Source organism: Leptonotus elevatus, chromosome 2, assembly GCF_054856555.1.
Source record: "Leptonotus elevatus isolate MCC_2025b chromosome 2, RoL_Lele_1.0, whole genome shotgun sequence".
NCBI classification, from domain to species: Eukaryota; Metazoa; Chordata; class Actinopteri; order Syngnathiformes; family Syngnathidae; genus Leptonotus; species Leptonotus elevatus.
Window position 1 is genome coordinate 6,855,246 of NC_141240.1, and position 18,917 is coordinate 6,874,162.

The window sequence follows — 18,917 nt, forward strand, 5'->3', positions numbered from 1 at the left end:
CTGCTATAAAGAGGTGTCATATTACAGTACAGCAATGTATTTGAATTTTGTTATGAAAGATCCAACTCCACTTCGACTACTGATGAAGATAATTGCTGTGCACATTGGGCAGCAGGCTGGAATGAATATGTAATGGTCAAGCACTGTTGTTCACTTGGTGATTATTGCTAAGAAGAGGAGGAGGCGAATGAACCCGAGCAGATCGTTTTGAAGAGTGTAGTTATAGATTACACAGATGACCACCAGACCTGTTACGTTTAGGGGAATTACAAAAAGACACTGGGACATTTCACGACCCAAGCTGGGTTGTATTCCTCTACTGTGACTTGAGTGTTCATGCTAACGGTGGGCTTTGACAATCATTTAGTGCTTTCATTAGAGCTGGCAAAATTCATCGATTAATTGACAAATCATGGATTATCAAACTAATCAACAACTATTTTATTTTAATAATCGAGTAATCGTTGTCCAAATCCTCTGATTTCAGCATATCAGCAGTAATTGTTCACTGATTTCTGTAGTCCTTCATGAAAGAAGACTGATTATCTTCTGTATTAGTTCAAAATAAGACATTTGCAAACATCTGTTTTTACTTTGGAAAACAATGACCAAACCGGTAACATTAGTACTACATCAAAATGTAAGATCACAACCACCGTCTGCTGTTAACATACTTGAGAAACGTTACAGTGCTATATGAACAAAAATAGAAAATAGAAAAACTTTTGACCTGTTCTCTATGTTCTATTCTGAGTAAAATATTCAAATTTGGCACTTCCACATAATTGAGTTTTTATTCACAATTTGTATAGTGTCCCAACTGTTTTGGAATTTGGTTTGTAGACCAAAGCCCGAGTAGCCAGAGTACCCCACACAAGCACAGGAAGAATATGCAAACACATGGGAGGGTCTGAGCCGTAGACCGTCAAGCAGCCACGCTAACCGCTAAGTCACAGTGCTGCCCAGTTATAAATATATTCAAGTTAAATGTCATACTTTAACAACACCCCCTCCCTCCAGGCAGGCATCCTTTTTTTTTATGAGCAAAATATGGACACCATGATGCTCACACCATGATGCTTGTGTAAAACTATGACGGGTAGCTGTGTGTGCTCAAGTATTCTCACTAATTTGGACATAGGTGCACTCAAATGTCAAGGAAGACTAAATGACAGAACCATGACATTTAGGATCTAAAGAGCAACGTGGCATCATACCTTTCAGCTATAAGACATAATAGTATCATCTCAGTAATGGCAGGAATGTTATAAATATTTGTGGGAGGTCAAAAGACAAGGTTACAGCACACATTCACTTTATCCATCCATTTGCTACCATTTATCCTGTTCACGGTAATGAAAGAACTGTAAGCAGTTAAGTGTGCGTGAACAGTCACTGGGCACATAAGTTCACTTGCAGAACCAAATCATGGGCACAGATGTATAAAAATAAATCTGCTGCTACTAGGGTACTAGGGCGAAATTCAAATTTTGACACAGTTTTACCGTCTCCTCATTATATGGTGTACATTATATGGTTAATAGTAGGGGTGTCATAATTAATCATAATTAATTGCATGACTTCAGTAGTTAACTCACGATTAATCGCAAATTTTACATCTGTTCTAAATGTACAATCAAATATTTATAAAGTTTCATACTCTCAACATAAAAGTGTGTGGGGGGGATATTTTAGTCATTGATGCAGCAATTTCATAACGATTCATACAATTGAGTTAAAATGAAAAAGATCTACTGTAATGGAAAAAAAAAAGTGTGATGTTGATTTGGGTTGAGGTCATTTATCTGCCACGAGATCACATAATTGCATTTGTAAGACGGTGACAGCTCAGTGCATTTTTCTTTTCATATTAAGAGCTATCTAATCTTTAACATGAAGTAACTTGTGAAATTCTGCACGTTTTTAAAATTATAAAATACAACTTGACCCCAGTCTCTACAAATATATGCATTATTATTAAATATATTACTGCAAATTGTTTACGCTTGCGCCTGCTCCGTTGCGATTGGAATTCCCCCAGTAGAGGCTTTTCCATTAATCGCACGTTGAAAAAATTTGTGCCGTTAGAGGAACTTTAAATTAACTCAAAATTAACACACTCATTTTACGATCCCTAATTAAAAGGGATACTTGACCCATTGAGCAATTTTCAGCAGTAGAAAGTTAGTATTTTGTCCAGAATGAATTTGATAATATTATTATTTTGTATACAATTAATACCTTTAAAAAAGACATTTTCCACTTACTGTCGACTGAAAAAGACATCACCTGTGCTGAGGAAGTAACGACCAATCATGGCTCACCTGTTTTCTGGCTTTGATGAGCAAACTGAGCCTTGATTGGTCATTACCTACTTCATCAGCACAGATGATGTCACCTTCAGTCGAAAGCAAGTGGAAAAAAATATTTCTTAAAAGTAATAATTGTATATGAAAAATAATGAAGTTATCAAATTCATTCTGGACAAAATATTAACTTTTAGCTGCTGAAAATGGCTCAATGAGTCAAGTATCCCTTTAATAGTAATATCACTCATATCATGTTAGGTCCTTATGTGCTGCATTTTTTTTTTTAATAAAAAGCTACACAGGACACCGTATTACCATAATACTTCTCAAGTTCCCAACCTTAGCTGCTTGCTACAAAGATAACGTTTTTTTTGTTTTTTGACACGATGATTCATTTGCTATAGTGTATTAAACATTTTTTATTGTGGTGTGTAGCTTGCAATTGCAATTTGAGATTAGAATAATAGAATAGAAAAAAGCTCCTTTTTGATACAGCTCGTTTTGCATCTTGTTAAATGGTACAACATGTGTAGCTACTCTAAGAGTCTGCGTGAGCAAGGAGTACTTATTGACTCACGCCGGCATCACATGCTCATCAGGGTGGTAATTTGGCACACTGCATTCTGTATTAATTTGTTGATAGGATGCAATCACTCTAAACGGAGACGCAAACATGACCTGCTGCACATCATCAGTGCTTACGAGTCATTTCCAATATGGAGCAGTACAAAGCCTCTACAATTCTTCATGCTTCTATACATAACAGTTGTACATATACATGGACCTCATTAAGTACAAAGAGGGAGATCCCAAATGGGAAGCTTGCCACTGAAATTCAAATTTCAAAGCTGAAGGTCACTGGAGCCATGACCTACACTGGGTAGAGGTGTTTGCATTTTTCATGTCTCCAAAGAGCTTTCTAAGCGTCATTTGAATAGTCATTAGGTACTGAATGTTCCTGTATAACCAATATGAAGTTCCATGCTGCTTGTTTGGATGTTGCTTTCTCCACTTTCCTGTCTTTGGAGGCTTGAAGAGGCCACAGCCGTACTCCCCGGAAACCCCTCCAGATAGCATCCATTTACACTTGCCGCCAGTTTTGGCCTGGGACTTGGACTGGGACTGTTAGGGCTTTATCATCCTGATCGAGGATAAAACCCCAGAGGACAAAAAAAGCAGTGTTTTGGAAAACTCTGCCTAGACATCTAATTCAAATATGACCAAGTGAATGATGGCGTTGTTGCACATGGATGAGTCTGTGTGAAAGGAGTTGTGCATTTGGCTGCTAACTGCACTCCACAGCTAGATTTGTGGAGTAAAGCTCTGTGACAGATTCAGTCCAAATCAAATCTTATTTTTTGTTAGCTAGGCGATTATAAAGTGGTACCTCGGAGTTTGAACATAATTCGTTACTGCGAAGTGTTCAAAGTCCGAATTGTTCAAGTTCCAAATAATTTTTTCCCATAGGAAATAATGTAAATGCAATTAATCCGTTCCCAAATTCCTATTTTAATATATATTTATGTTTTTTTACATTTACACCCTGTACAGTATTTCAACAATAAAAAATACCTTACCTTTTTTGTTGTGGTGTGATGGCATCAGTGGACGATAAATGCTATGTTAATGCTTGCTCAGTTTGTGTATTTTACATTGGGCATATTGTCAGACTACTAAGCGGTCTTTGCGTGCGTCAGGCACATTGTTGAACAGCTAAGGGGAGTCCTCGTGCCAGTATTTACAGAAGTAGTCATGGTAGTTACAACAGCGCGATAATCTCCTTCCTAATTCCACTGTGGTTCGTAGTATTGTCATGTTTTTCTTTGCTGCCACTGGCACTGTTGTCTTTCTTTGGGCCCATGACGAAGAAAATTGTCGTGGAAAATCAAAACGGCCTTGCGAGTATGGAGCACCTCCGAGAGTATTCACGATCTGACTGGACATGAGCAGTGCATCGTCTCAACTACCGCAACATGAGCATTCGGCATTGCTTCGCTCGGCTTCACTCGGCTACATCTTTTAAAGGTACGTTCGGCTTCGCTTGCTTTGCTTGGATGTTCGAACTCCAAAAATTAGTTCAAACTCCGAGGCATTTTTTACTCCGATTTTTGGGTTGAAGTCCGATTTGTACGAGTTCCGAGACGGTTGACACTGTATATGGCAGTCAGTAACCGTTGTCCAACACAGACACTTCTTCTCTATGGCAACTGCACCAGGTAAAGCATCACACTATTTAGGTTTTGTCACAGAAAGCATTTTAGTGCACCCGCCGCCTTAAGCTATGTTGTTCCGAAGGCATGATATGATAAAGTGGTGCAGCTGACTCATTAATGTTTGAACAAACACAACCACAGTCTTCACTTGCTATCTGTGGGCCGTATTCGTCTGCAAAGCGACACTTCACTTCACGTCGGTCTAATCTCCCAAAAACATGCTGCAAAATTGCTTATTTTGCTTGACTGGAGTGATTTTGGCCCAAGGGGCAAAACCTGTGTAGGGAGCGTGTCCTGAATATAAAAACAAGCTCTACTGTGTTCTCTTGATAAAACATAAAAATAAAAATCACTTCTCATTTATATGGTGTAAAATAAAATGATTTCCAATTTCCTTTTATCTTCGAATTATTCATAACTTTAACAGTGCGTGTACTGTACTGTGTTTTATCCAGAAAATGGCCCTTGTTCATGACTCCGACATTTGTGGTCAATGAAAAATATTTTGTGCAAACAGCGCTGCAAAAAAGAAGGCCAAGGCCTGTTTGCAATTGACACCACTGTTTAGACTAGTGATTCTCAATTGGTGGGTCAGGATCCAGAAGTGGGTTATGGACCCACTATGGGTTGGTCACAGACATTTAGTGAAAAACAGGCGGTCCTCCATTTACAACAGATTCCTTCTGTCGAGGTTATGAACGGTTTTTTTTTTTTTTTTTTTTTTTTTTTTTAAGAGCTCAGTATTGTTCATTCGGAAATGTCATCATCATTGCTCTTTTTTTTTTTTTTAAATATATATATATATATATATATACACATATATACATACATATATACATATATACATACATACATACATACCTTTTTTTTTTTTTTTTTTTTTTGTGTGTGGGTGAGTATGTGTGTGTGCGTGCGTGCGTGCGTGTGTTTGTTAGCTCACCAGAAAACCTATTAGAAAAAAAAATCTTATACCGTTCACCTAAATCGAACACCAGGAGACCCGAGGGGACCGAAGAAAACCAAGGAAGGTGAAATCCAGCACCGACCAGACACCCCCCACCAGAACTCCTCCCCAGCCCAAGAAACATCCAGACCCCAACAAATCCAAAAAACATAAAGTCAGGGAGGCCTCAAGAGACCAACGGAGAGACCGAGAAAAGGAAGGAAGGACAGACGAAGCCGCGTGAGATCCGAGACACCAGCCTCCACCGATTCAATAACCTGAGGAGGAAACAGATTGTGTCTGAGTTTCGGTAGATGCTGGTGTGGTGGATCTGGCATGCATGAAAATCTCCACCAAAGAGGGGAGCCGTCGACCCCCGCCGGAACAGAGCAAGCGCAACACCTCAGGGCCCCCCAGGCCGCGGCAGCGCCAAAGGACGACCCCCGGGCCCCACCAGGGCCACCGGCCGGAGAGCAAACCCAGGAGCAGGAGCGCCCCCCGCCCCAACACGGCCCGCGCCCCCGGCCCAACGCAGCAGGACGGGGCACTGCAGGCCCACCAGGCACCCCACCGGCCCCCAACCCCCGCCCCCCCACCACCCCCCGCCCCCCATCCACCCCCCGCCACCCACCCCAACCCAGCCCCAGCCGCCCCCATGCCCCCAATCCCCCAGACACCCCCCACCCCCAGCACCCCCCCACCCCGCAACCCCCACCACCGCCCCCCCCCAACAAAGCCGCCCCCCCCCCGACCCCACCCCGACCAACCGGCAGCCCCCCAACCCCCGACCCCCAGCCCCCGGGGACCACCCGCACCCAGGCACCGGCGCCGAAGAGGGGCCGGACAGCGGAGCGGAGAGGGCAGCCGCGCCCACCCCACCCCCCGCCGTGTGGAAGGACGGAACACCGGGGGCAGAAGGGGGAGATGGGGGCACCGGAGGGCGGCCGACACCCCCGAACCCCAGGCCCAGCGGGGGAAGGCCCCGGTCGTCACCCCAGCGTTCTTTGTGAAAATTAACCCCTGTTACTGAGTCCGCCAGCTCGCGGACTGGCGAACTCTACCCCTAAACCGTGAATGTGACCCCACTCAGTGTATATACAAGTGTGTGTGTGTGGTGCATTAAAATTAGGAGCAGGTGAACCGGAGCCGATGGAAATGATATTCCCACGCTCCGATCCACCCGCCACCCAAGCATGTTGCTGAGTGTATGTGGTGCATTAAAAAAAAAATAGATAGGGCGGGGGGGGGGGTGGCGACACGGACAGGGGACCGCAGCACTGCTCTATACTGCGGCCCCCAACCGATGGCACCCCCACAAGCCCCCCCCCCACCCACAAGTTGTGTGGTGTATTAAAATTGGAGGGGAGTTGTAGGGTGAAGACGGTGTTTCCACCCTACCCCACCCCCCAAAGTGTGTTATGTGCCCTATATGTCTATAAAAGTGTATTGTGCAAACCTAGTGTAGTGAGTTAAGAGGTGTGACCAGCGGGGCCCCCCCCAACCGGGCGGGGGCAGGAGGCGCACCGGCCCACCAAGCCCCCACCCACCCCACCAGGACCCCGGCGGGCATATGGGACCCGTCCGGCGGGGCGATAGGGCTCGCCCCCCGGATACTGGGTCCCGCCCGAGGTGTCAGGACGCCCACCGGAGCGGGGCGGGCACGACACCAAACCCCAGCCACCCCCGCCGGCCCCCATAGCACCGAGACCCGGGCCATGGATGGAGCCCCCGGCCCAGGGGAGGGGAAGGAAGGCGTACCGGGGAAGGGGAAGGGAGGAGGGAAGGGGACGACAAGAAGGGCAGGGGGCAGCGGCAGGGACGCAAGGAGAGGGGGAGAGGAGGAGGAAGGGCGACGAGGGAGAGGGGACAGGGAGGCGGAGGACGGGCGGGGAGAGGCGAGGAGGGTTATGAACGGTTTTATTATTGTTTTATTGTCGTGGCCCAAAAGTATTTATCATACAAATATTAACTGTCATTATGCGGTATAGTCTCGAGTGGAACTCCATTTTAAAATGAGGATGCTCTTGTGCATCCCAGGCTGGACGTGCCTTTTATATGAAAAATAACATTATTTTAACAGTCATGCATCAGAAACTTGAAACCAATCATGGCTCACCTGTTTTCTGGGTTTGGTCAGCAAACTGAGCCATGATTGGTCGTTACCCACTTCCTCAGCACCAGGTGATGGCATCTTCAGTTGACAGCAAGTGGAATTATTTTTTTTTTTTAAGGTATTAATTCTACATGAAAAATAAGGAAGTTATTAAATTCATTCTGTACATAATATTAACTTTTTACTGCTGAAACTGTCTCAATGAGTCAAGTAGTCCCTTTAATGGGCTACAATCCTCAGGGATTGTATTTTGTGCCATGCCATATAGAAATGTGTCTTAGTATATTTAGATATTGGATATTTGTATCTGTGAGTTTTGGGGGGAAGGACAATTCGTTGAATCCTTGAAAATTAAACTTTAAATATAACTTAAAAGGACAATGAGAAATTAAAATAGTAAGTTAGTAAAATTTGAAAACTCACAACTCACAACAACAATTTAAAAAAATAAAGATTGTTCCTGTATTGGCTATGCATGCATGGAGTACATACAAGCCAGAAGAAAGTAGCATTTGAGCTATATTATTAATATAACTCTTTTTTTCACAGATCTTGAAAACATTGTGCCTGGCTGTGAGTAGTGATATCTTACCTGTGTGTATGTTTCCACAGCGTTCTTGTGTGTGTTTAGTTTTACGGTCAAACTCCAACTGTGGTGTCATTAAACAGCTCACTGGAGGACGGCAGAATCACATATGCTCCGCGTCTGCAAAGCAAGCAACATCGGGAAAGCACGCGTCACATTTTGATGACGTATGCTCCTTGCGACGGTGGCAGCTAGGGTTGCCAAATAATGGCATTTTCTGCCTAAATGAGGCTCGTTTACAGTGCATTTACCCGAGTTTTCGTCTTGTAGTCAGTCTAGTGCCACTTTTCCATTAGCCACGCAACCACACTGCGCCGCACAGAACGACACTACACAGCCTCCATTGCATTTCAATTACTGCAGGTGCGCGGCAGGAAGGGGGCGGGATCATTTTAACTGTCCAAGCCAAGCTTGCACTCCCGCAGTGCGTGCAGATCTTCCATAACATTTCACGAGTGACAAGTGGCGCCAACATTAAACCGTATTCATAATTTCATATGCACCACCATGGATGAAATATTGCAATCTTGATTTCACGACCGGCTCGCGAAGCTATTTCTGAATGGAGAGCTCAGCCTCATTCATTTAACTGCAGCGCGAGCATCCCATTCAAGTGAATGGGAACACACGACCAGGCAAGCGGTGTGCACTCAGGTTTTTTTTTTTTACTTTTATTGTCAAAACTGACATCATCATCATAACAGTAATTGTCCTGAGACAGGGCTTTCACATACAATTGGTATCATACAAATACAAATTAAAAAAATGGGGGAAAAATGACCTTAGATTGGTCTCCATCTTCTTTCAAAAACAGGAACCTCATCTGCAGTTGTGCTGTCAGTTTTTCCATTGAGTACATCGGATCGATTTTTTTGTATCAATTACGCAACTGACTTGCAAATTTTTTTTTAACCACAATCATTACAAATACATCCACAAGAACCTTTTAAATTGCCAATGGAGTTCAGCGTTGTTGTAAGAAATTATTATATTTATCGTATAAACTGTATTTTTATGACTTTGGTGAAGACCGGCGAGCGCCTCTTGCCTCGCTTGCATAACGGCGTTGCTTGCTGCTTTGCTGTCAGGCAATCAGATGACAGTGACAACACGGCCCCGCTCGGCGCCAGACGACCGGCGCTGCAGAACCACCTCCAAGATGGTTCCAAAAAGCGGTTCCGTTGTAACCTCTCGGCCCCGAAAAAAAAAGTCGCGAACTTCCGGGACAAAAAAATGTTGCTTCGGTGTGGAACCGGTCAAGTGGAAAAGCACCATAATAAGAGAAGACCTGGTACCCTAGAACAAAAATAAACTGCGTTCAAAACAGCTCAATGGCCCCAGAATACGGAAGAGGATTAGGGCCAGTAAAGAGAGAGAAAAAGAGTTTGGCAGGATTCTGACTTTATTCTCAGAATTCTGTGCTTGAAGTGAGAATTCTGAGATTAAAGTGAGAATTCTGAAAATGAAGTGAGAATTCTGAGAATAAAGTGAGAATCCTGCCAAACTTTTTTTTTCTCTTCCGCACCAGAATGAGCTTGTTCGCTAAGCAAAAATAAACTATATTCAGTTCAGTGACACAAACACCCCAAAATATTTTCTCATTGGATCTCCATAATTCACGTAGGTCACCTATTTTGGTTTCAAAATGGCAAATTTCAACAAAAGGTGAGTGATTTTGATGCCTATTCTTGGCTGTATTTAACCTTACTATATAGTGAAGTCCCACATATTTGCAGTTCCCCTATTCGCTGACTTTTTCGGGGGAACCTTACTCCATTTTAAACTGAAATGCTCACCTAATCACTGATTTTATGCTCAAGCCAAAGTCATGTATAAAAATATTGTTGCAATATTGCCAACTTGTGGCACCTTGGGAAAAATGAACGTTGAAAACAAGAGAAGAGCTTCATTTTGTCAGGCAATAACAGAGGGGGGGGGGGGGGGGGGGGGGGGAAGTGCCTTGCTGCCAACCTGTGGTATTTATAGGCGATTACAAACCTTTTTGGTGGGATTCGATGACTCATAAGATTTTTGCTATTTGCAGCCGGGCTCAGCCTGGCCTATACCCTGCAAAAAGCCGGGGAAAACAATTTATTTTTGAACACAAGGGTTATGTGAAGTTGTTTAAAAATATCACATAACTGAGTTTTCAAATACTATTTTTTAACAATACTTACTTTTCTTTATTGTTCGTCACTTCTATAAAATAGAGAGGCAATATAAATATTTTGGTCCTAGATTGACAGTCAGCAGTTGACAAGCACTCAAACTCAAGGTCCACTGCCCAGATCATTTTATGTTGTCTGTCATTTTATGTGGCCTGTGAAAGCTTGCCACCATTTTACAAAGCTAGCCCAAAACATTGTATTAAGCCACTGCAGGGGCAATATAGGGCGGTTATTAAGGTTTCCACAAAGAACATATTAGGTAAGAGACAAGAAGTGTAACTGACTCTCTGCCGCTGTACACCTCTGGCTGGCAGACACTCACCATATACAGTTTTAAAAAATGCAAAAATACAAAAATCCAGGATCTTTACATAGAACTACAGCAACAAGAAATACTCTTATTGTTTGTTCTGTAATAATTCCAACTGTTCATACGTCATTTAAAAGGGCATTTAAGTGGTTTCATTAATCAACCTCCTAAGAGCAAACATTACTGTGATACAGCCCCCAGTGAAAACAAGTTTTACACCCTTAGTTTGGACAATGGTGGGCAAGCTGAAATAATCAATGAGCCATTTGGACCGTCTCGCATAGAGAGGGAAAAGGCGTTTTGATATCAAAAGTGAGGATAACACTGCATATCTCTCTTTTTTGGGGGGGGGGGGGGGGTTGTTGTGTGTGTGTTTTTTTTTACCTGTATTTATTTAAAAGAAATAAAGAAAAATCTGTGTGTTGCAATTTATGAAATCAATGAGTCGCTGCAGAATGCAAAATTTTAATTCTGTTTTTAACATTGAAACATTTCAAAATGAAAAAAGATGTTTGGTATTTTTCAAACAAACTAGTCAATGTATATTTGAGCCCTCCTTGTATTCATGCAAGGAAAGTCCAATTTAAATGATTCAGTTGCAGCAAACGAAAAATGCTGTTTGACATTGTTTCACATACTCTCAGTGGCGTGCGAAGGGGTGTTGATGCCTGATGCCAACGTGTGGATGCAGATGGATTTTTACCCATCGGAAAGCAATTATCAACAATGGGAGAGGTGCTGACGGAGGATGAATGACCACCTGCCTCATTCGGAAAAGCCCCCCAACACCTCACGAGTTGAGTTCATTGCTCAACTGTCAGGCCATTAGCTATCAACTTCAATGAGAAATAACTTTAACTTAACAATGGTAAATATATATTTCAAAATAATAGCCAATGTAAATATATATTTTACTTGATTTATTATATTTTTGCTCTGAACAATGCACATGAGCATCAGCACCATGTAGCTCATCAAGAAGTTGCCTTCATTGTAACACTCACAGGATTGTAAAATGTTATCAGTGAGCGATGTTTGTAAATATCGTCATGTAGGGTGTCGTATTAAGCGTAGTGCTCCATTCAGAAATGTTCCTTTACTTGAATTAATCAATGGTTAGCCAACCATTAAGTGAATTGCTCAATAAATCTTGATGTAGAAAAATAAGTCCCAACTATTAAGTTTTTGACTTTCAATTCATATTTTTATAACTGATGGTGGAAAATAAATATTTAGTCAATAGCAAAAGTTCTACTCAATATTCTGTAATGTAACATTTGTTGGCGATGACAGAGGTCAAACATTTACTGTAGGTGTTCACCAGATTTGCACAAACTTGTAGCTGGTATTTTGGCCCATTTCTCCATGCAGATCTCCTCCAGAGCAGTGATGCCACTGGTCAACATAGACTTTCAAATCTCTCCACATATTTTCTATGGTGTTGAGGCCTGGAGACTGTCCAGGCAACTTCATTCTTATGAAGCCACTCGTCATGCTTGAAGACCCAGCCACATTTCATTTTCAATGCACTGATTCTCTGATGGAAGGAAGTTTTGACTGAAAATGTCACAATACATGGCCCCATTCATTCTTTCCTCAACACAGATCAGTCATCCTGTCCCCTTTGCAGAAAAAAAACAGCCCCAAAGCATGACATTTCCACCCCTGTGCTTCACAGTACGTATGGTCTTATTGGGATGCAACTCAGCATCCTTCTTCCTCCAAACAAGATGAGTTGAGTTACAAAATGTTCTATTTTGGTTTCATAGGTCCACATGACATTCTCCCAATCCTCTTGTGGATCATCCATACAGTATGCACTCTTCAGACAGGCCTGGACATGATTTCCAGGATTTTTCTTCACATTCTGTCTCTCACAGTTGAAGCGTACCTATGATGAAAATGACAGACCTCTGTCATCATAATAAAGTAGCACTAAGGAACTTTTGAACTTAAACAAAATATTTTCAGAACTCTTCTGATGAAACATCGACTTAAAACTAGTCAAATGGCACCTTTCCCATGGCCTGTGGAGGTCTGTATAATTTTTACTGGAACTAAGCAACTTTGGGGAGGATGGTAGGAACACTGCCACACAAAAAACAACAAATGTGCTGACTGCTTTATGTTATACGTCAAAAGCTACCCCGGATGACAGGACAGTCAAGGATCAACATTGCCCCAACTTTGACTCGCTGGAGTGAGTTAAAAAAAACGACACAATGCGTTTGTACTCATAGGAAATGTGGTCTTCCTTCAGACAGAACAATACCGCTTTTGTCCATAGGGCTTCACCATAATCAACGTAAACTGAAAGTTCCTTAGTGTTGCTTTAAGTGGGAGAATTTGCACAATCTGGCAAAATACTTTTTTTTTGCCCCACTGTATTTTGTGAAGACTGAAATTTGACAAGAAATCCAGTTTATCATGTTCAGATGCTTATACAATATCTTTATCAAATATAACCTGTTCATGGTGTAATTTGTTATTCTGGATGAAACCTAGTCTCCTTTCAGGCTGGATTTACACTGCATGGTCAAAATGAGCTATTACCAGTAAATCGTAAAGTAGCCCATTTGGCAGAAATAATCTCAATCCCAGATCTGAATTAGATTTTGATTATATTGGATATATGATTTGATCTGAATTAGATATCCTCCAAGTGTATTTTCAGAAGTAAAGCACAGTAATATCAGCTACATATTGGTTGCTTGACAGTAGCTGAAAACACTGAAGTACTGAAACAAGATCTGATATAAGCATTAAATAAGAATCAGGCAAGAACCTGCTGTGCAAATACAGCCTTTCTTATTAGCATTTTAGATCATCCTCTCATCAATTTTACACAAATATCAAAGCCTTGCTGGGAGTCTGTGCTCTTTGGGTACTGTTCTGTCAATGACATTAACAACATATAACTTCATTCATGTTGAATATTCTGCTTCCCTGGTCCCTCACTTATTCACACATTCGCAATTGTTTCTTTGCTCGCTACATCTCCTTTCCTTAACACTACTTCAGAGTTGTAAGTAGCCCTTTCGTCACTCTGGGTCAAGATGTTTTATTGACGTAATCTTTGTCTGATGTCGCGGCTCGTGCTCTGGCTCAAAGGACAGCATAACCAATCGGGCCTCTATGTTTAGTTGTCTGATAATGCCTATCCACAGAGCCTGCCACTCCAATCTGATCTGATTGCTGATGAGAGTCATGTCAGTCATGGCAAGCTACTAGTGTTTGCCAGAGAATACTGCAGATGGGAATTGAGATAGATGCAGTTGTGCTAGTACCTTCCATTTACCTTTTTTCGGGGTTGGGTCATGGGGGCAGCAATTTAAGTAGAGAAGCTAAGACTTTCCAATCCTTAGCCACTCTGACCAGCTTCTCCTGAGCATCCCAAGCCAAACAGGAGACATAGTCTTTCCAGAGTGTCCTGGGTTGTCCCCGGGGCCTCCTCCCTTTGGGACTTGCCTGTCACAGCCTACCAGGGAGGCATCCGGGGCCTTTCGGAACACTTCGAAGTCTTGCTACCAACCACCTTGGTGACCTTAACCCCAGAGATTTAAAAAGGCCACCTCGGAGACCCCATACTCTGCCTCTTAATGGGAAGGCATGTCGGTGGAATTGAGGAGGTCTGCGAAGCATTCTCCCTACTGATTCGCCACGTACCGAGTCAAGGCCAGCACCACCTCATCCCCACTATACACAGTGTTTTTTTTTTTTTTTTCTTAAGAGCTCAGTATTGTTCATTCGGAAATGTCATCATCATTGCTCTTTTTTTTTTTATTTATTTTTTTATATATATATATATATATATATATATATATATATATATATATATATATATATATATATATATATATATATATATATATATACATATATATATATATATATTTTTTTTTTTTTGTGTGTGTGGGTGAGTATGTGTATGTGCGTGCGTGCGTGCGTGCGTGCGTGCGTGTATTTGTTAGCTCACCAGAAAACCTATTAGAAAAAAATCTCATACCGTTCACCTAAACCGAATACCATGAGACCCGAGGGGACCGAAGAAAACCAAGGAAGGTGAAATCCAGCACCGACCAGACACCCCCCCCCCCCAGAACTCCTCCCCAGCCCAAGAAACATCCAGACCCCAACAAATCCAAAAAACATAAAATCAGGGAGGCCTCAAGAGACCAAAGGAGAGACCGAGAAAAGGAAGGAAGGACAGACGAAGCCGCGTGAGATCCGCAGACACCAGCCTCCACCGATTCAATAACCTGAGGAGGAAACAGATTGTGTCTGAGTTTCGGTAGATGCTGGTGTGGTGGATCTATACACAGTGTTGATGGTGCACTGCAATCACCACTGCCAGACACCGGATGGTGGTCCAGCATTTCTTGAGTACCCATCAGCTGCCTGCGGAGTATCACAGACCAAAAGGGCCCAATAGGAGTCTTTTTTTTCGCTTGACGGCATTACCTGTGCACTCTATTCGGGTTTCATCATGAGTTTGTTCTCCAGGTCTTTGAAATACCTTATACACGTGTTCATGTGTGGTGGAGGATTGGGATTTTTTTTTGCAGTATGTCATTAATAAGAGCCTGGAAAACAGCAGGAGCATTTGTTGGTCTCAAATGGCATGAGCAGATACTCATAGCACCCGCAACGTGTGTTGAAAGCTTTCTTCTTCTTCTTCTTAGTTCTCAATGCAGACAAGCTAGAAAGCACTGCAGAGGTCCAGTTTCACAAAAACAGTGGCTCCATGTGAGGGACTGAAGGCAGATTTAATCAGAGCCAAGGGGTACTTATTTTCAGAGGTGGGTGCGACAATGAATTTTGAGCGTCCGTCATTCTGCAATCCTCAACAGTCAGGACAACCTTCCATCAACATCAATTCATCAATATTTGAAGATGAACGGCATTGTAATCATCAAAATTTCCTCAGCTGAAAAATGAGGTTTATCATTGACAGACCTTTCATCAATATTGTTGGACCTTCTGACGGAATCACACTGATTTTGTCAGGCTAGCATTGACCTGCATTCACTAGGTAATACAGACACCTACCTGTAAACACAACACACCCTTCAAATCATTGTTTGTGACACCAATCACTGTCATGGTTTCATGAAATAAAATTCCAAACATATTAAAAAAATAATACAGGCAAGAACATATCCAAATAAAATTCAGTGTTTGTGATTTATAATTGTGACAAAGTAAGAGTTATTGTGCATTTTAGACATTGTTTCAATTGAAGTGCAGTGTGTTGTGTCAAATGGAGATCACGGATTGGCTATTTAGCTAGAAAATACAAATCTTTCCTCCAGGTGAGCTTCGCTGGCCGATGACATCACGTCAACGACATTACACCTCATTAAATAAAATAAGAGTGATTAACAAAGATTTTGTCAGGTAACTATGCAAGATATGTTCTTGAATGTAAATTTGTGTTGAATTCTGTCAATAAAAGCATATAAAAATAAGAGTGATGTGCTCATTTATTAGTTGAATTTGTTCATTGAATTCACATAGAACATTTGTCTTCAAGTAGTAAAGATAATGGCAATTAACTGAACTTTGATTTGTGTTTTGATATATTTGTGTTATAAAATAAATAAAAAAAGGTCACTTAAGCACAGAGGAAAAGTATCAACTGATTTGCATTTCCTTCCAAGCACAGCCAATTACGGCGATTTTCACCAACATTAATTTGCATAAAAAACAAAATGATAGAAAAATCTCTTCATACTTAACCATTTTAATCAAAATCACTGCTTTTTTTAAACGTTAGGTTTTTTCCTGAGTTCACCATGAATGTTTTGAGCAAGATTGTGTCCACTTAATGAATTCCACTTAATGACCGTCACTGTGCGTTACATTGAAAAACAAATGTCCTCCCAGTAATGTGCCTTATTCCTCACTATGATCCCACTTCTTTGACTGTCTGTTATAATATGTCACAATACAGGTCGTGAGCATTTGCGTCGTGATGATATATATCATGATTGCCACACACAGTTGCAGCCTTACGTGGTGTGTAAGGGCATCTTTATCACAGCTGGGCTGTTTGTATGTTGTTTATATTTTTTCGAATTTCAGCTTTTCACTGGTGTGGTCCTCACGAGACAATGAGAAACAGTAAACGCTTTTATTATTGTAAGCAGACAATTTCACTGACCTGCTTTCAATTCACAGAATGCAGGCAAGTCATTATTTCCCATGTGATGCACAATCACGGTGTCACGGCAAAATTAAATCACCACGTAGCAACAAACTAGAAAGCACCACCAATAACCAATAAAACAACTGGACCACTACCTAATGGAATAATTTACACAGAACATGCATTTCAAACACCATTTCAATCCCCAGTGCCGCAAGGCATTCCTGGGAACTCCTCCAAGCTCCCTGCCACGCTACACAGACGCACGGTTTCACATTTACAAGGGAGTTGGCACTTTCGTCAGTGACAAACTTCTGCCTCCCTTGCTGGTAACCTATTCATAAAATAAAAATAGAAATACCACAATGACCAAATGCCACTTTTTCTTCCTTGTCGTTTTCTTCTTCTTCACCGTTAAAGTTGACGTGAAACCAGATCATGACAACTAACTGAAATTTTGATATAATTTTTTTAATGAAATAGGGAAAAAAATTACTCAACAGGTTACTGGAAGGGAAACAAAACGTAGCAACTGATTTAGATTTGATGTCTAACAGCCAATCGCAGCGATTGACGATCATCAATTTGCATAAAAAGCAACATGACAGAAAAAGCTCTTAATACTTAATTATTTTAATCAAAATCACTGCTTTTTATTACTTTAAGTTTGTTCCTGTATGCATCATGAATGTTTTGAGCAAGATTGTGTAAATTTTAATGCATTTCACTTAATACAACTGTGACTGTGGACCGCCCTACAAACAATGACATCCCAGCCATGTACCTTGTCGTGTTGTGAAAGCAATCATATTGAGAGGTAGGTTGAAATTACTGCTGCACTATGTGAAAGAATGCCGGCGGGTTTGATGTTTATTGTATGACCTCATTGACTGCATAGTGTTTGTTACCAACTCTACTTGGGAGACATTGAACACATAACTGAGTGAGAGTCTCTAATTGACAATTATATTGATGGATGGAATACAGCTTTGCCGTCAATTGTCAACAAAATGGATGTCCGTCGTTGACGGTTTGACGGACCTTCCGCCAATGTTGACGGAAAACCCAAAACTGCTTATTTTTACAATGTGATTTTTTTTATAATTTTGGCCTACAAAAAAGAAGCCAGAATCCACTGGTGGAGACAAAGGCTGTATAATAGGGATGCAGTGCTTGTATTCCTTCCTCCCATTACGGCTTCAAGCAGCCGGGAAGGGGTGAACTGGCCTGGAGGCCATTGGCACAATCATATGGTCTGCATGGAGGAAGAGTCATGGCATTGTGTTTACCAAAAACTAGAGTAAGGTCATGGTATACTGAATGAAGGAGAGGTCTGGTTATTCCGGATGGTTGGCTACTGATAGGCACTGCAGTAGAATGCAAGCAGTTGTGGTGACAAAAACTGCTCCAAGCAGCGTTGTGGGTCTTCAGTTATGACACTCCAGACACCAGAGTAATTTTAAGTAGCCTCAAGCATTTTTCATTTTCATGGTCTACCAGCGTTTTAACTGATGGGAATGTTAGTGTGGCTGACAATATGTATGCAGTATGTCCAAGTGTTAACAGAATTGCGGATTGGTTTTGGATAACAGTGAAGACTCACCTACCTGTCCCTACATTTGGTTTAGTTTGGTTTATTGAACATATAAATACACAATACAAAATAAATGTTATCATCATCGTTAGCCTTTGGTCATGCTGTTACAAGAGTATACTATGCCTGCGAGGAGCTAATGAATGGTGTTCATATCTGCTGGGTTCATGTTGAGTGTGAGGAGGACCCAGATACGATGGAGATACAAGTGGCCAACAGCAGATTTATGGTACATAATAGATTATTGTTTTGATAACTGTGGCTGGAAGGAATGGTTCCTGGTTGGCGAGGGTCAGATCGATCAAGGTGTTGAGTCTCGGTAGGCAGGAAACAACAGCCAAAAGCAAGCATGGAAGGGATGAGGACAAAAGACAGGCTGAGAATTAAATTGCAGGTCGAGCTGAACGAGTTGTTAAGAATTCAAACTAGAATTTTCTAGAAAACTGGCTGCAACAAACTCCATGATGAGTGTTGACTATGACAATCTGGTGCAGAGATATATCAAATACAGATACAAATAAAAGCTGAAATGT